This window comes from Mustela putorius, unplaced genomic scaffold (assembly GCF_011764305.1).
Source record: "Mustela putorius furo isolate JIRA1106 unplaced genomic scaffold, ASM1176430v1.1 tig00003942_pilon_pilon_pilon, whole genome shotgun sequence".
Lineage (NCBI taxonomy): Eukaryota > Metazoa > Chordata > Mammalia > Carnivora > Mustelidae > Mustela > Mustela putorius.
Window position 1 is genome coordinate 16254421 of NW_025422087.1, and position 18441 is coordinate 16272861.

An 18441-nucleotide genomic window follows, 5' to 3' on the forward strand; every position below is an offset into this window, starting at 1 on the left:
TGCTTTGGTGAGTGCTGTGAAGTGTGTAAACCTGGCGATTCACAGACCTGTACCCCTGGGGATAAAAATGTATGTTTATAAAAAATAAAAAATTAAATAAAAAATTTAAAAAAAAAGAAAACACAAAAAAGTATATTCTAATATACATTAATTTGCATTTCATGTAAAATTCTATAAACAAGTAAATATTAAGCTGTTATTAGGAAGTTTTATTTTTTTTTAATTTTCTATTTTTTATAAACATACATTTTTATCCCCAGGGGTACAGGTCTGTGAATCGCCAGGTTTACACACTTCACAGCACTCACCAAAGCACATAGCCTCCCCAGTGTCCATAATCCCACCCCCTTCTCCCAACCTTTTTTGTGTTTTCTTACTTATTTTTGTAGAACAAAGGCAAAAGCAACATCTGTTTGGGTTTGAGACTAAGAGATGCTATTCTCACTTCCCCTGGATGCTCTTTATCCTGTGTTTCCTGGAAAAGAGAATTCCTGCTCATACAGGGTTGTTTCTAGGATGTAGAGGCTTTATAGAGAAGTGATAGTCATCTGTCTATTTGGGGGAGACAACATAGAATTTGTCTTGCCTAGAAAACAGAGTTCCTAGTCAAAAGTGTCAGGTGATTATTGTCACATTCTTTATTGTATGAACAAAGCTGTCAGTGGTATCAGGCAGCTCCCCTCCAGACTAGGTCTGTAAAAGCACTATCAGTTTTCCCACAAGAGGATCCAGCTAATAGAATTTACTGAGCACCAGTGAAAAAGCCAGGTGATCACCCACTCTGAACTGAAACTACAGCAGGCTGTCAAAAGTTTGCAGACTGTTTATGGAGAATGTTACCAAAGGGTCTGCATGTTCATTCAGATACTTAAATCTCATGGCTGGTGAGGATGACAAAATTTGTACCTATGTCCTCTTCCTCCCTTTATTTGAAAGAAGAAATCTTGGAACATACAGAAATGGTAGCCTCATAATAGATTTCTTGGTAAACATAAAACTAATGATGAGTAACAGTCATTTTACATGTATTTTTCCTTAGCTTTTTGGAAGGTTTTTGCATGTAAATGTCAGTTATATGGATTTTTTTTGAGACACAATTTACATACCATTTTATTTTTATTCTTTTTAAAGATTTTATTTATTTGTCAGATAGAACTTAAGCAGTGGGAGTGGCAGGCAGAGGGAGATCCAGGCTCCCCACTGAGGAGGGAGCCCCACATGGGACTTGATCCCAGACATGGGACTTGATCCCAGGGCTTTGGGATCACAACCTTAGCCAAAGGCAGATACTTAACTTACTGAGCCACCCAGGCGCCCCTCATATACCATTTTAAAGTGTACAGTTAGTTGGTTTTAGATGTTCACTAGTTGCATACTACTAATTCCAGGTAGAGTATACATATCTTTTACCGTATTTAGACAAACTTACTCTGATTTCCTTTTCTGCTTTAAGGAAACCTTCTATTTTTTCCTTTGGGCTTATCTTTGACTTTTTGTTAAGTCTTTTGGAGTTTGTTATTTGGAGATCAGTAGTCTCAATTTAGAGTGGTTGGTTGAGCATCCAAGTTTTTCACATTAGTCAGTGGTGCTTCGTAAATTTTAACAGCTGGATCTTCTCTTTTTTATTAAGTTTTTATTTTCTAATTTATTATTATTATTATTATTATTATTTTTTAAAAGATTTTATTTATTTATTTGTCAGAGAGTGAGCAAACACGAGCACAGGCAGACAGCGTGGAAGGCAGAGTCAGAGGGAGAAGCAGGCTCCCTGCGGAGCAAGGAGCCTGATGTGGGACTCGAACCCAGGACGCTGGGATCATGACCTGAGCCGAAGGCAGCTGCTTAACCAACTGAGCCACCCAGGCGTCCCTATTATTTTTTTTTTAAGTAGTCTCTACACCCTGTGTGGCATGCTTTTCCAACTGAGCCAGCCAGGCACCCCAGCTGGATCCTCTCTGGAGGGAAAATTGTTTAACCAGTTTCAGGAAGTTCTCAAACATCTATTTCTACATTAATTCCATTTTTATTCTATTTCAGAATAAGAGAGGATAGAAAATAATATCATTTTGGGTGACTTTGCCATAGGCTGAAGAACAGTTGTTCAACAGTGGAGCAGTTATTTGATGACTTAATTATTCACTCCTTCCTCTTGCATGACTAATATAGAAGTTATTTTTTATAGATCAACTAAAGATGTTTTTCCTTAGCAACTCATGATACTGTCATTGCAAGCACTCTATAAACTGCTGTGGTTCTCTTAAATAATTACCTTTATTCTTAGGGAAGCTTTACCTTTACACCTGAAAGATTTGTATAGGGCATTATAATTTTCTAACACATTTACTTTCCTTGTCATTGAAAATAGGTCTTTGTTTTTATATACAAGTAGATAGATGTCAGCAGGACTTACAGAACTTACCATTGTCTTCTTTGTCTTAAGTCTTAATAGTAGATTCTCTGGAAAACAGGATAGGTGGTAATCCAGTTTATTGTTATTTTTGACTCAGACTAAAATGCAGTTCTCATTAGCTGCAAAGCATGTCTCTTTGGGTTCTTTAACTTCTCGTGAAGTGAAAACCCTTCCTCCCACTTCTTTCCTCCCTTCTTCCCTTTCTCCCTTCCCCCCCTTCTTGTCTTTCTTCTGTTCTTCACCCTGAATCTGACACGTGCCATCTCTTATAGGACTCCTGTCTATATGCCATACTGTCTAGAGGGAGGACAGCCTCTCTTTCCTCTCTACTACATTATCTTGTGGGTTTAATCTGATGAGACAGTTTAGTTCTTATATTCTTTCTTGTACTGTTCTTAGGAAAATGCCACGTTAATTGGCTTAAGACTTAGTCCTCCTCTTGGAACAGTGTTTCAGTAAGAGGTATTAAGTTAATGGGCTTGGAGTTTAGTTAGAGACATGCCCTCTCTCCTCTTGCATCGTTATCCCTACCTCCAGAGGCTAGGTAGGGATACCTACCTCTGGGGCTGCTGCACAGCTGAGAGATAGAATGGATGCTAGAAAACATAATATGGTTGTTGGTCATTGTCTTTTATGTCCTTTATTTCATTTTTTATCAGAGTGTCCACCCCCCCCCACAACTTGTTACGTATTTAGGATAGTACCATTTTGTCATGTTTCAAACTTTTGCCTTTAAATGTTGCTCATATTATTTGATATGCAGAAGTCTTAAATTTTTATAAAGTTATCAGTCCTTTTCTTTATGATTTTTTCTTTTGGATTATGCTTATTTCTTCCCTACCCTGATAATCAGAAATATTCATAGTTTTTTCCCTAGTCATTTAACAAAGAGCCAAAATTTATTTGACATTTGTTTGGAGTTTGGTTTCTGGCAGGTATCACATATAATTTTTTCCCTAATAGCCAGTTTTCTTATCACTTTTTTTTTCTTTAAGATTTTATTTATTTGAAAAAGAGAGAGTGTGCGCTCTTGAGTGCATAAACAAGGGGCAGAGGTAGAGGGAGAAGCAGACTCCCTGCTGAGTGGCGAGCTTGGATCTGGGGCTCAATCCCAGGATCCCTGGGATCATGACCTGAGCTGAAGGCAGAAGCCTGACTGAGCCATCCAGGTGCCCTGTCCCATCAACTTTTATTGAATATTCCCTCCTTACAGTAACATTTTGAATGAACTTGTCCTTTCACTAATGCTTGTAACATGCCACTCTTATTGTATACCAAAATTTTAGCTGGTAGTCTCTTGAATTTTCTATTTTTTTTTCTGATTTGCCTCTGATTTCTTATACCACTCTTACATAATTTCAATTAATCTGTCTTGTCTCTGGTAATATGCCTTCTTTCCTTTTCCCCCACATTTTCTTGATTGTTTTCCCACATGTTTTCTTCTAGATGTTGATATGTTGATACTGCTTTATAGGTACTGAGTATGTAAAGATCGAAGTTTTTTTGTTTGTTTGTTTTTTACACGTATTAGCATATTCAGTCCTTGTAACAAGCCTTCTGTCCTCGTAACAAGCCAGTGATGTTGGTGTTATATCACAATTTTACAGATGAAAATATTGAGGTACAGATAGGTTGAAAACTTAGTTTAAGATCAGGTTAAGCTCAGGAACTAGGATTCAAACCCAGGCAGTCTGACTGTAGAGCTCATGCCCTTAACCACTATCCTAACTAAAGGTTAGATTATCGTGTCAGGTTTCACAAGAACTTTTTTTTACCTTTTAAGTAATGTCTACACCGAATGTGGGGCTTGAACTCATGACCCTGAGATCAAGAGTTGTATGCTCTACTGACTGAGCTAGCCAGACACTCTCCCCAAGAACTTTTTAAAAATTTTGGTAATTGAATTCGATTGTACTTGTAAATCAACTGGACTCTTTACAATATGTAGTTATATAATGGTCTGTTTTCTAAATTCTGTTATCCTGGAAAATTATGTGTATCTCTGATTATTAGAGTTTTTAAGTACTTTAGTAGAATTTATTAGTATTTTTTTTATAAGTTCTCTATAAGAAATTTATTCTTATTTTATTATCTGAGTGGGTTCCTCTCACCTTCTTTTAGGTATAATGAGATACTGCTGGTCTAAAAGAAGGCTATTGAATTTGTGTATTTTATGTCTGGTAGGCTTGCTTAAAAATAAAGACAATACTACTGATTATTTCCTATTTTCATAGAGTCTGTATTTCAGGAAATGTTCAAAGAACAATAATTTCGTTGATTTATGTGTGTGGGGGGAAGGTGTATTCTATTTATAGGTAACTAAGAAAATGTGAAAACTCTAGATAATAGATACTCATTTTATAATGAGATAAATCCTGTAGCTGTCTTGAGATTCTTTCTAGGGATTTCCTGGGGAAGTGAGGCCCAGTCACTTTCTTAACTGTATTGTTGGCCAGGAAGCTTTTGGATGGGATCTCTCAACTGTCCATTGTAGTGGTGAAGATAGGCATTTTACTTGATGGGCAGTGCTGCAGAGAAGATCTGGCCTTTTTCCTCTGGGTTGATGGTATTACCATAGAAAAGCAGGAAATAATCTGTGCCCTGTGGATATGAATTACTGTTTTGCCATAAGGAAGTTAGGCAGAGAGTGTCATTATACAAAGTACAAAAACTATCAAATGTGTGGAAGTAGAGAAACATTTGTAATAATAATGACTAGCACTCTTTTGTGTACTTAATGTGTCCAAAGAACTCTGTAATTTTTCTGAACTCTTACTAGTAAGTTTTAATAAGTTTTTCAGTTTAGCTTTCAGATTATGACAGTTTATACAATAATATTACTATAAAGGTATTTTGGAACAAAACCAGAAGTATTTTGATATGTAGTGTTCTCATTTTTACATTTTAAAGAGTTTGTGATTGTAGCTTTAATGTCTTTATTGTCCTGAGTATTTAGTGCTCTTTAATTTCATTCATTCAGTACATATTTACATAGTGTTTACCATGTGTCAAACATTCTTTTAGGTGCTGTGGAAGCAGCAGTGCCCCCAACAGATCATAGGTTCTGGTCAAGATTGAGGAATGTTTGTCAATTAATGAGCAAATAGGATTCCCTCTATTTGATATAAACTCTAATTGATATTTAGTTTTATTGTATTTTTGTCAGAGAAATATCCTGAGCAATCTCTATTCTAATTTTTTTTTTTTTTTTTGGTGGTGTCTAGGATATACTTTGTTTTGAAAATGAACCTTTATTTTTGACCAGATGATAAATTCAGTATTTCTATACATATCTGTTAATGAACCATACCAGTTAAACTCCACATCTGTATCCTCATTTCTTAGGCATTTGATTTGTTCACAGCTAAATTGTCCTCTGCTTGAATTATGTATCTATCAATCTTCCATTGTATTTTGGACAGTTTTTGCTTTATTATTTGATATTATACTATTTGGTGTATAGAGGCTTTTGACTAAGAGATTTTCATTGTGGCTTGTACTACTTATCACTATAAAAGACTGTATTTGTCCTGTTTAATGCTTTTAGCCTCAATTACACTCTGATTTTGAATCTACCAATCTTTGTTCCTTTTGTTTTGATTTGCTGATATGATTTATACTTTTATTTATTTATTTATTTTTTAAGATTTTATTTATTTGTCAGAGAGAGAGAGGGAGAGAGAGTGAGCACAGGCAGACAGAATGGCAGGCAGAGGCAGAGGGAGAAGCAGGCTCCCTGCTGAGCAAGGAGCCCGATGTATGACTCGATCCCAGGATGCTGGGATCATGACCTGAGCCAAAGGCAGCTGCTTAACCAACTGAGCCACCCAGGTGTCCCTATACTTTTATTTTTTGACTTTCCATGTACTTTTATTTTAGGTATGTCTTTTAGGAGTATTTATTAGATTGAACCACATGAAATTATCATTTCTATAGGTCAAAAAAAGTCACGTATTGGCAATTTTATGTGGTTCAACCGTAGTCTTTTTTTTTTTTTTTTGTAGATATATTTTGACCCCATATGCGAATCTCTTAATAGGTAAATGATATAGATACCAATAACAAGTAGCATTCATTAACTACTTCTTTGTGTTGTTTTAAGCACATTACTTACGATAACTCATTTTATATTTATAGTAGATCTATGTGATATTTACAGTTATCCTCCCTATTTTATATCTGAAAAAAATATTAAGACTTAGGGAGATTAAGTTCTTTGCCCAAGGCCATTAAAACTGGTTAGGATAGAAGTTATGATTCAAAACCAGTTGTTCTCGGTATCTGGCTTGTGATCAATACTGACTAGCTTGGCTTTGGTACCTATTAAATTAAACTCAGAATGAGAATTTAATTGGTAGTCTGTTGTGTTCTCCCTGGTAGTAATGGTGATGGTGGTGAGTAAATCTGCAGGAACAGGCTTCAATTAAGTCTAAAGCCTGAGCCTTTCAGTAGGATTATACATCTCAGGGACTGATTCTAGGAAATTGACCTGTTTGTTCTGTACTGCTCCCTGGGAAAATTGCTGAGATTATCATCACTTACTTGGCACCTGGAGGGCAGGCATGCACTAGACAGTCTTTTTTTTTTTTTTTTTTTTTTTTTAAAGTAATCTCCATGCCCAGTGTGGAGGCCAGTGAGGGGCCTGAACTCACAACTGTGAGATAAAGACCTGAGCTGAGATCAAGAGTCAGACACCCCTAGACAGAGTTTCTTAAATAGTCAGGAGTGGCTGAGAAGGGACTGATAACAGAGTTTGCTGGGGGGATAGAATTGGGGGAGTGACTGCATGTGAGTACAAAGTTTCTTTTTGGGGTGATAAAAATGCTCTGCAGTTAGATTGTGGTGATGGTTGTACAGCTTTGTGAATATAGTAAAACCTACTGAATTGTTTTAAAAAAGAAGAAAGAGCAATTCAAGCTTTCTGGCAATTGCTGCAATACTTCGGTGGGGCTTGAAGGCCAGAGGAGCTTGTCCTGCTAATGGGGAGGATGTATCTGACTTACAACTTTATTTTATTTTATTTTTAAAAATAAACTTTGTGTTTTAGAGCATTTTTACGTTCACAGCAAAATTGAGCAGAAGACCCAGATTTTTGTGTATACCCTCTGCCCCCACACATGCATAGCCTCCCCCTTATCAACATGGCTCAAAGGGTGGTACATTTGTTAAAATTGATGAATTCGCATTGCCACGATTACCATTCAAAGTCCATAGTTTACATTAGGGTTCATTCTGGTGTTACATATTCTGTGAGTTTGGACAAATATATAATGACATGTATCAACCATTTTAGTATCATAGAGTGGTTTCACTGTCCTAAAAGTCCTCAGTGGTCTGCTTTTCATCTCCCCCACCCCCTGCAGCCCTTGGCAACCATTTATCTTTTTACTGTCTACATAATTTTTTGTCTAGAATGTTATATTGTTGGAATCATGCAGTGTATAGCTATTTTAGACTGGCTTCTTTCTTCAAGAAATATGCATTTAAGTTTCCTTTATGTCTTTTCGTGACATGATAGCTTATTTCTTTTTAGCTCTTAATAGTGTACCATTGTCTGGATGTACCATGGTTTATCCATTCATCTTCTGGAGGGCATCTTTGTTGCTTCCAAGGTTTGGTAATTATCAGTAAAGCTTCTTTAAACATCCTTGTGTGAAATTTTGTGTGGGCATTAGCTTTCAGCTCCTTTTAGTAAATACCAAGGAACCCAATTAGTATATGATACGGTGAGAGTATGTTTAATTTTGTAAGAAACCACCAAATGTTTGCCATAGTAGCTGTCCTATTTTTTATTCCCCCCAGTAATGAATGAGAATTCCTGTTTTTCCACATTCTTGCCAGCATCTGGTCTTGTCAGTGTTCTGGATTTTAGCTCCTCTGGTAGGTGTGTAGTGGTATTTCATTGTTTTAATTTGCATTTCCCTGATGACATGTGTGGAGCTTCATTTTATTTCATATGCTTCATTTTCATATGCTTATCTGCCATGTATATATCTTCTTTGATAAGATGTCTGTTAAGGTCTTTTTTCCATTTTAAAAATCAGGTTATTTTTCTTGAGTTTTGAGAATTGTTGTATATTTTGGATAACTGTCTGTTGTCGGATATGGCTTTTTCAAATATTGCCTCCCAGTTTGTGGCTTATCTTTTCATTCTTTTAGCAGTATCTTTTGCAGAGTGGAAAATTTTAATTTTAATGATGTCAAATTTATCAGTTTCTGTTATGGATCATGCCTCTGGTGTTGTATCTCTAAAAAGTCATCATCAAGGTCATCTAGATTTGCTCCTGTGTTATCTTCTATGAGTTTTATAGTTTTGATTTTACATTTAGGTCTGTGGTCCATTTTGAGTTAGTTTCTGTGAAGGGGATAATGTCTGTGGATTCATTTTATTTGGATATGGATGTCCAGTGTTTTTGTACCATTTGTTAAAAAGGCTATCTTTTCTCCATTGTGTTGCTTTTGCTCTTTTGTCAGAGATTACTTGACTGTATATGTGAGTCTATTTCTGGGCTCTGTTTTGTTCCACTGATCTATTTATTCTTTTGCCAATAACATACTATCTTGAATACTGTATCTTTGCAGTAAATCAGGTACTGTCAGTCCTCAAATTTTGTTCTTCAATATTGTATTGGTTATTCTGGGTCTTTTGCCTCTCTCTCTAAACTTCAGGATTAGTTTGTTGATATCCACAGAGCAAATATCTGGGATTTAAATTAGGATTGCCTCAGATCTGTACATCAAGTTGGGAAGAACTGGCATCTTAGCAGGATCGGGTCTTCTTATACACGAACATGGAATATCTCCCCGTTTCTTAAGTTCTTCTTTGGTATCATTCATCAGAGTTTCCTAGTTTTTCCTCATACATCTTGTACATAATTCTTAATTTTTATTTATTTATTTATATATTTGACAGAGATAAAGAGCACAAGCAGGGAACGGTAGGCAGAAGGAGAGGGAGAAGCAGGCTCCCTGAGGAGCAGAGAGCCCGATGTGGGGCTCGATCCTGGAACCTCGTATCATTACCTGAGACGAAGGCAGTCACCCAACCAATCGAAGTACCCAGGCACCCCATAATATTTTATATGTATACCGAAGTATATAATTTTGGGGGTGTTATTGTAAATGGTATTGTATTTTTAATTTCAAATTTATAGGTTCATTGCTGGTACATAGGAAAGCAATTGATTTTTGTATGTTAACCCTATAGTGTATCACTTTGCTGTAATTGCTTATTACTTCTGGTAGTTTTTTTGGTAATTTCTTTCAGATTTTCTACATAGACAGTCATGTCATCTCTGAACATATTCTTTATCAAGGTTGAGGACAGCCCTTCATTCCAGTGTATGGAGAGTTTTTAATCATGAATTAGTGTTAGATTTTGTGAAATGTTTTTCTCCATCTATTGATATAATCATGCACCTTTTTTTTTTTTTTTGTAGTTTGTTGATGCGATGGATTCCATTAATTGATTTTTGAATGTTGAATCAGTTTTACCTACCAAGTTTTGCAGCTGTTGCCAGAGGACACCTCCAGACTGCCTGGTCTGGTAGCCAACAGGACTAAGCTTGGGGTTTCACAAGACTGTATATTTGTATACTTTAAAAGCTGCTACCTGAGGGTCTGGCTTCCAATCAGCCTGAATTAGGTGCTGACTAAGGACACCGCCCCCCCCCCCCCCAACCATGTCCAGTTTTGGACACAGGTCTTGGCACATCGTCAACAATTAGCACCTATTAAAAATAAAATAGGCTGCTTGGACAATCACAAAGTTTCAAGAGACAACCAAAAACTATAGTTTAGTTGAATGGTAAGGTTCATTTCCTAAGCGAGACCATTCCTTCAAGAATTGGAGGGGGAGGGGTGCCTGGGTGGCTCAGCGGGATAAAGCCTCTGCCTTCAGCTCAGGTCATGATCCCAGAGTCCTGGGATCGAGCCCCTCATCAGGCAGTCTGCTCTGCAGGGAGCCTGCTTCCTCCCCTCTCTCTCTCTGCCTGCCTCTCTGCCTACTTGTGACCTCTCTCTCTCTCTGTCAAATAAATGAAATCTTAAAAAAAAAAAAAAAAAAAAAAGAATTGGAGTGGGAGACAAACGATGAGAGACTGTGGATTCTGAGAAAGAAACAGGGTTTTGGAGGGTAGGTGGGTGGGGTGTTGGGTGAGCCTGGTGGTGGGTATTATGGAGGGCATGTATTGCATGGAGCACTGGATGTGGTGCATAAACAATGAATTTTGGAACACTGAAAAAAATTAAAAAAAATTTTATAAGCTAAAAAAAACCAAAATGGATAAGCATGAACACAGACAGTCAAACAAAATGAGGAAAAAGAGGAATATGTTCCAAATGAAAGAACAAGATAAAATCTCAGAAAAATATGTTAATGAAATGGAGATAAGCAATTTACATGCTGAAGTGTTCAAAGTAATGATCACATAAAGATGCTCACTGAACTTGGGAGAAGTGTATGAACAGTAAGAAATTCAACAAAGAGTTAAACAGTATAAAGAAGCACCAAAAGAAGTCAGAGATGAAGAACACAATAACTGTTCTGAAAAATATAACGGGGGGTTCAACAGCAGACTAGATGAAGCAGGAGAAAGGATCATTGAAATCAAATTTAGGGCAGTGGAGCTCATTTAATCAGAGCAGCAAAATGAAAAAAGAATGAAAAAGTGAAACTAGCTTTTGAGGGACCTACGAGGCAACATCAAGTGGACTAATATTTATATTTTAGGGGTCCCAGAAGGAGAAGGGAGAGAGAGAAAGGGCAAAAAACTTACTTGAAGAAATGGTGGCTGAAAACTTTCCTAACCTAGAGGAGGAAATGGACATTTAGATCCAGGAAGCCCAGAGAGTTCCAGAAAAGATGAACTCATGCTAAGACACATTATAATTTAAAATGTCAAAAGTTAAAGACAAAGAGAGACTCTTAAAAGTAGCAAGAGGAAAACAACATATTACATACAAAGGAACTCCCATAAGGTTATCAGATTTTTTAGCAGAAACTTTGCAGGCTAGAAGAAAGTGACATGATATGTTCAAAGTGCTGAAAGAAAGCAACTTAACCCTGCAGTGTTATTCAGAATTGAAGGAGAGATCAAGAATTTTCCAGACAGGCATAAGTAATGAAGTTCATCATACTAAGCCAGCTTTATAAAGAAGCTTTTTAAAGGAACTTCTTTAAGCTGACAAGGAAGGACCCTAGGTTGTAACAAGAAAGCATATGAAAATATAAATCTCACTGGTAAATGTAAATATGTAGTAAAGGTAGTCAATCAGTTACTTACCAAACTAGAATGAAAGTTAAAAGAGAAAAATAGTAAAAATAGCTATAATGACAATATTAGTTAAAAATACAAGATAAGATATAAAAGGGGACACCAAAAACATAAAAGGTATAGCAGGGGAGAGTAAAATAGAGAGTTTTAGAATGCATTCAAACTTAGGTTTTTATCAACTTAAAATAGACTGTTACAGATTGTTATGTATAAGCCTCATGGTAACCACAAAGCAAAGATGGTATGGTGGATACACAAAAGATAATGAGAAAGGAGTCTAAGCATACCACTAAAAACAACCTCATCAAACCACAAGGGAAGAGAGCAAGAGAAGAAGAAAACAGAGAGAACCTACAAAGCAGCCAGAAAATAATAAAATTGCCGGAAGTACATGCCCATCAGTAATTACTTTAAATGTAAATGGACTAAATTTTCTAATAATAACATAGAGTGGCTGAATGGATAAAAAAGGAAACCCATTTACATGCTACCTACAAAAGACTCACTTCAGATATAAGGACAAAAACCACTGAAAGTGAAGTGATGAAAGATATTCCATGCAAGTTTCTGACTTGCCCACACTGAGCTTCAATTATAGTTCAAGTTTTTCTACTCCAGCACTGGTTGCCATGGATGTTTCTGCTCCAGGGGCTTATGATTCTTTGGACTTACCTATCAGTCTGTTCAGTTTGGGGAGCAGCAGTTTGCCTTGTCACCTCGCCTCTCTTTTGGAGCTAAGAAGAGTTGTTGATTTTTCAGTTTGTGTAGTTTTTACTTGTCATTAGGATGAAATGGTGATTTCTAAGCTGTTTAATATGGGGCACTGGAAACTGAAGTCTAATTTTATTTTTGTATTCTTCTACTTAAAGAGATTTAGGTTTTTTACTTATGTTTGTTGATGTCTTTTTTCTATTTCTTTCTTTCTTTATATTTATTATTTATTTGACAGGGAGAGAGATCACAAGTAGGCAGAGAGGCAGGTGGGGGGAGAAGCAGGCTCCCTGCTGAGCAGAGAGCCCAATGCGGGGCTCAATCCCAGGACCTGAGCCGAAGGCAGAGGCTTAACCCACTGAGCCACCCAGGCACCCCTTGATGTCTTTTTTCATTATAATTAGTATAGTGTTGAATCTTTTCACTTTAATGTGACAAGCCTTTTGATTTTCCTTTTATCATCCTCTACTTTATGTCCTTGAAATTTTATGCTTTTTTACTGTTGCCTTATTTCTCATCTCCTGTTGTAAGTATCAGTAGATTATGGTTCTTAATTCTTCATCCAAGTGATAAAGAAGATGATACAAATTTTTAACAAGACAGGGCACACTTTATTTAGCAAAAACTGGTGTGTGTGTGTGTGTGTGTGTGTGTGTGCGCGCGCGCGCGCGAAGGCATGACAGTAGTTTGCAGGGCCTGAAGGTGAGAGGGTCAGGGGTGGATAGCAGAGCTGTGATGTGACTCAGAAGAGCCAGAGGTCAGATGATTTGGGGGTGGGTGTTTTTTGGTAACTTTCCACTTGCTTCTCAAGGTGTTATGAGGCTCAAGAGCCCCTGGGCATTCCATAGGTTTTGACTGGTAAGGAGGGACTCTTGAGGACAGACTGAACATCAGGCAACCTTCTAGGTGAGCCTCCAAGATGGGGATGTCCAGGGTGGAAAAAGATCCAGAAATTGAAGCATCACCACCCTGACTCCATCGTGTAAAGGTGAGAGATACCAGCAGCAGAGCCCAGAAGAGAGTCTGAATTCCTTGGTTAGGTTATCAAATAAATTTTAAAAAATCCTTTCCCCCAAAAAGGAAAAATAAAAAAGATGAAAATGGCCCCAAAGCTATCTGAATCACTGTTTCAATGTCTTCAGCTCAGGGGATTAGGCTTCTTTGTCAAGGGAGTCCCCAGTACTCTACCAGAATTAGATATAATTCTTAGTGGGGTACTCGGAGGGACTCTGAGAGATGACATATGTGGCGGATTGCAAGTGTCAGACCATATCATATTCTAGCCCTGGGATACCCCAGCCTGCTGGGCAGGTGTAGCATAGCAGCTCCCTTTCAGCTGAGCAACGCAGGGCCAGAGGCTGCCCAGCCCAGGTAGAAGGCCCCACCTCCCACTTTTGGGCCTTGGCCACCTGGGGGTTGTAGAAGTCCTACATGGTTGTGTGGGCTGGCAACAGATGGGGATCTGGGCAGGATCCCTGAGATGATAAAGATGATCTCAGAGAAAATCACCAAATGGCCCTTGGAGTCCTTGTCTTCCACGTAACCAACAGACCAAGCAGAGCCAACAGGAGGATGATCACGAGCAGTCTGCTGGTCCTGGGGCAGCACGAGCAGTGGGGCGTATACCATGCACTGCATCTGACCTGTGCTCTGCACCATGCAGGACATCTGCAGCTCCTCCCACACCACCTGGGCTGCCATAGTGATGTTGCTGATGAAGGCAGTCACTTTCCATAGGGCCAGGGCACAGGAAAGCAGAGCATTCACCCAGCCAAGCAGCATTAGGATGATCTTCAGGATTTGTAGACCAGTGGAAGCCATGGCAAAGTTGAGGTTGGGAGGAGCTGTGAAGGAGTGCACAGGGCTCCATAGGAGCCACTATTAGGAGCCACTAATATTTCTTCCAGAGGCGTTGTATAGTGAGGAGCCAGATTGCTTGTTTTCTAATTTGTGCCATGATACTAGCGACTTTGGGCAAGGTTCTTAGCATTTTGTTCCTTAGTTTACTCTATCTATAAAATGGAGATAATAATACACTTATTTGAGGGTAGAATTAAAAGAGTTTATGTAAAGTGCTAAGAATTGCCCCTGGTATAATTTGAGAATTATTATTATTGTTTTTTAAAAAGATTTTATTTATTTATTTGACAGAGATCACAAGTAGGCAGAGAGGCAAACAGAGAGACAGGAAGGGAAGCAGGCTCCCAGCTGGAGCAGAGAGCCCGATGAGAGGGTTGATCCCAGGACTCTGGGATCATGACCTGAGCCAAAGGCAGAGGCTTTAACCCACTGAGCCTCCCAGGTGCCCTGAGAATTATTTTTATTATAGGCTTCAATATTACAGTTCTCACTTTAGTTTTATTTTTTTCTTTCCTTGGGAATTATTATTTTTTAAAAGTTTATCTCTTTTGGATCTGATTTCCTATTTCTCTTACTCAGGATTTATATTTCTTAATTCTTTTATCCATCCTGGGATAAGTTTTAAGTTTTTAACATTTCTTTTTTTATATGTTCTGCTGAAGTATCTAATCCAGATCTGTTGTGGTTTTGCCTTTGGAAATCATGTTATTTTGTCTCTACAGTTTTTCCTAATCTTCCTCCATAACTTTGTGCTCTAGTTTAATGTATATAATTCTCTCTTGAATGTCCTGAGAACATCAACTAGAAATTTTGTAAACACGTTTTCCTGTATCTTATAGTAAATCTATTTAAAAAGAAGTTTGCTTTTTTTATTCGGTCAAGTACCCATAATCTGTATTGAATCTTTTTGAATGTGAAGTTTTTTTCTTCTTCATTTTTATGGTGGAAGATCTCAGCTAGCCCAGAATTGGTCATAGTGTAAGATAGAATTTGAGATGTATTATTGTTATTTAAAGATCTTATTTGTGCATTTATTTGAGAGAGAGAGAGAGGGAGAGAGAGAGAAAAAAAAAATTGGCGGGGGAGGAGCAGCAGGAGAGGGACAAACAGACTCTACAGTGAGCACAGAGCTTGGTGTAGTAGGGCTCAGTCCCACGACACAGAGATCATGACTTGAGCTGAAATCAAGAGTTGGGTACTTAACCAACTGAGCCACCCAGGTATCCCGAGTTTGAGATGTATTATCAGAGATGGCTGTGGATCAAACTAAATCTTTAAATAAGTTGAAGGTAGGTGATACTGGTAATGCCCCTGTAATATCTGAGCCAGGGTTCATAGTATTGAAGAAAAGAACAATAAATGATAATCACTAATATGTATTAAGTGTTTTTAAGTGCCAGGCAGTATGCTAAGTGCTTTTACTTACATAACATTATTTAATTTTTCCCAACAACTCTTAGGTAGATTATTTTTTTCTGTTTTAAATTCAATGAAATTGAAGTTTAGAGAGATTTACTTACCTAAGGTCATTAAGTTTATAAATGGTGGAAGCAGGATTAAACCCAGTTGTGTCTGTACCTGATTCTAATGGTTGAGAGTTTAACAGTCAGGCTTTAATGGCCCCCATTGTCAATATTTATTAGAGTTTGAACTCTTGTATTAGGTTTAGTAGTAGGTTTAGTCCCAAACTCAGACAGTACCCCATCTCACCCATGGGAGGTAGTGGGAGATGTGTTTAGATCTCTCTTGGTGAAATAATCCTTCAGTGTTCCATTTAATGTATTCCTTCCCCCCCACACCCCCGCCTTTTTTTTTTTTTCAGAGAAGGGGGTGGGGCAGAGGGAGAGAGAGAATTCTAAGCAGACTCCATGCCCAGTGTGGTACCCTGATGTGGGCGCCATCTCACAACCCTGAGATCAAGAGTCAGATGCTTGACTACCTGAACCATCTAGGTGCCCATCCACTTAATGTACTTTTGAAAACCACGGAATTTGTTCACTTCTTAATTAGGGTTATTCACTCCTCTTATGTACATAAATAACCCTATCATTGCCATACTGCTTTATTACCTGTTTCTTAAGCATAACACAGTACTGCTGTCTTATTTTTTAAAAAATCTGTTGTGGTCTATATAGATATTCTTGGAGTTCTGGGCATGTGGTTGGCATCTTTTCTGGAGAGCAGAGAATCCCATTTGATTTGAATGCATTTTCATTGTTTGCCATAATGCCTGTCACTTAATAGTTGTTAGTTGAATGAATACTGTGTAAATTAAATTAGATAAGGAGATTCTGTAGTGTAAGTCCTTCAGGATGGGCATATTTAAAATGGTTGAATATATATATTCACAACCAACTTGGAACTTTTATCACAACCCCGAGTCTTATTATGACTAGTCCTTTATCCCTTTTCTATCCATGATATTTGGGATTCCTTTACCTGTCCTTCAGAACCGCTGTTCTAATAGTTGGAGACTATAAAATGATTGAGTAGTTCTTGACAAATATATGCTACCTTTCTTTAATATTTACATGTTTGTGCTGTAATGATTAAAATGTCTAAATCCATGGTACATGTGGTTTAGATCTTGTTTATAACACCTTTGTATATAAGACCTTTTAAGACTTTCATAAAGTAATAAACACAGACCCGAAGTGACTTTTCAGATTGTGATATTACTTTTGTCTTTTAGAGTGGAAGAGACATAAAATAAACCCTCTATTCAAGGACTTGACTTGAGAGCAAATTTAGAATAGGTTTCACCTCTTTGAAATCTGGTATAATATTTTGATTTATTAAGATGATTGGTTTAGGTTACATGAAAATAAATTTTTACAAAATGAAAATATTTGTAGTAATCAGAAAAAAAATCTCATTTCTTTTTTGATCAGCAACAGGGTTCACAGTATTGTACTGGGAATTAATAGCATAAAAACATCTCTATTCTTTGTTTTTATTAAGAATTTGAGATTTAAAAAAAAAGTGAGATTTTTGTGGCAAGTAAGAGTAAGAAGCAAGAGAAAATCAAACTAAAATAGGTACTTGAGATGTTTTTATATAAGCTCTTATGTAGGTGGTAGCTAAAAATCTGGTATTCCTAGAATGTGAAACACATACATCACATCTTACTCTTTGGCACATTAGTAGAATAAGCTGGCATAAATAAGTTTCTTTTCCTGATGGGAAAATTTATACTTTTTTGCACTTAGTCCATTAAGTTTTTATTTTTAGTTACTTGAATGTGAATTTAAAAACAAAACCCAAACATTATCTGTACATGATCTAGATGGGTGGCCCTAAAAAAATTGTTTTTGACCATAAGCCCTATAGGCTAATATCATTTTACTAGAGCAGAATTAATCAGTTGGGGAAATTGTTGAAACTGTTTCTAGAGGTTATGCAAATTGTTTTGAAGGATTAAAATTTTGTATATCTAGAGTGTGTGTGTTTTGTTTTTTTTTTTTAATTTGAGAGCCAGAGAGAATGCACACACACATGAACAGGGAGGAGGAACAGAGGGAGAGGGAGAAGCAGACTCCCTGCTAAGCAGGGCGCCCCACATGGGGCTCAGTCCCAGGACCCTGAGATCATGAGCTGAGCTGATGGCAGATTAACTGACTGAGCCACCCAGGTGCCCATGTATATCTAGTTTATGCTACCTTAGCACTTACAAGATTTAAATTTTCTATGCCCTTAAAATTTTTTTGTTTACTTGACCTTTCTGAGGTTGAGGTACTGTTTTCTTCCTGCTGTATTTGCTTTCTGGTCAAATTGATCCTTAACATTTCTATTAGTATTCCTTCTAATTATGCTGTAATATTATTTGGTACATAAAATTTCAGCCACATTTTCTTGTCCCTGTTGATTATATTTTGCATTTATATGAATGACCTTTGTAGAATAAAGTATAGTGCCTTTTTTCTTGTAAAAAAGATGGACACTTTTTTTGGGTTGTCCCCCTTCTGTTCCAGTCATCCAGATCTGAGGTCAGTGTGGCCATCGCTTTGCATTGCATGCCGTTTTTCCTTACTCTGAAGGACGGCCTTACTTTGGGCCTGCCTTCCTTCCTTCCTTCCTTCCTTTCTTTTTCTATCTTTCTTTTTTTAAAAGATCTTTTATTTATTTAACAGAGAGAGAGAAATAGTAAGTAGGCAGAGAGGCAGGCAGAGAGAGGGGGGAAGCAGG

The 18441-nt window shown here is 37.4% G+C and overlaps 1 protein-coding gene and 1 pseudogene across 8 annotated transcripts in view; one reads left to right on the top strand and one right to left on the bottom strand.

The window, feature by feature from the left end:
* Window positions 1–18441, top strand: part of RABGAP1L (RAB GTPase activating protein 1 like) — a 778147-nt gene that overhangs the window by 40581 nt on the left and 719125 nt on the right. The window lies entirely within an intron of this gene.
* Window positions 13659–14217, bottom strand: LOC101691620 (annotated as a pseudogene).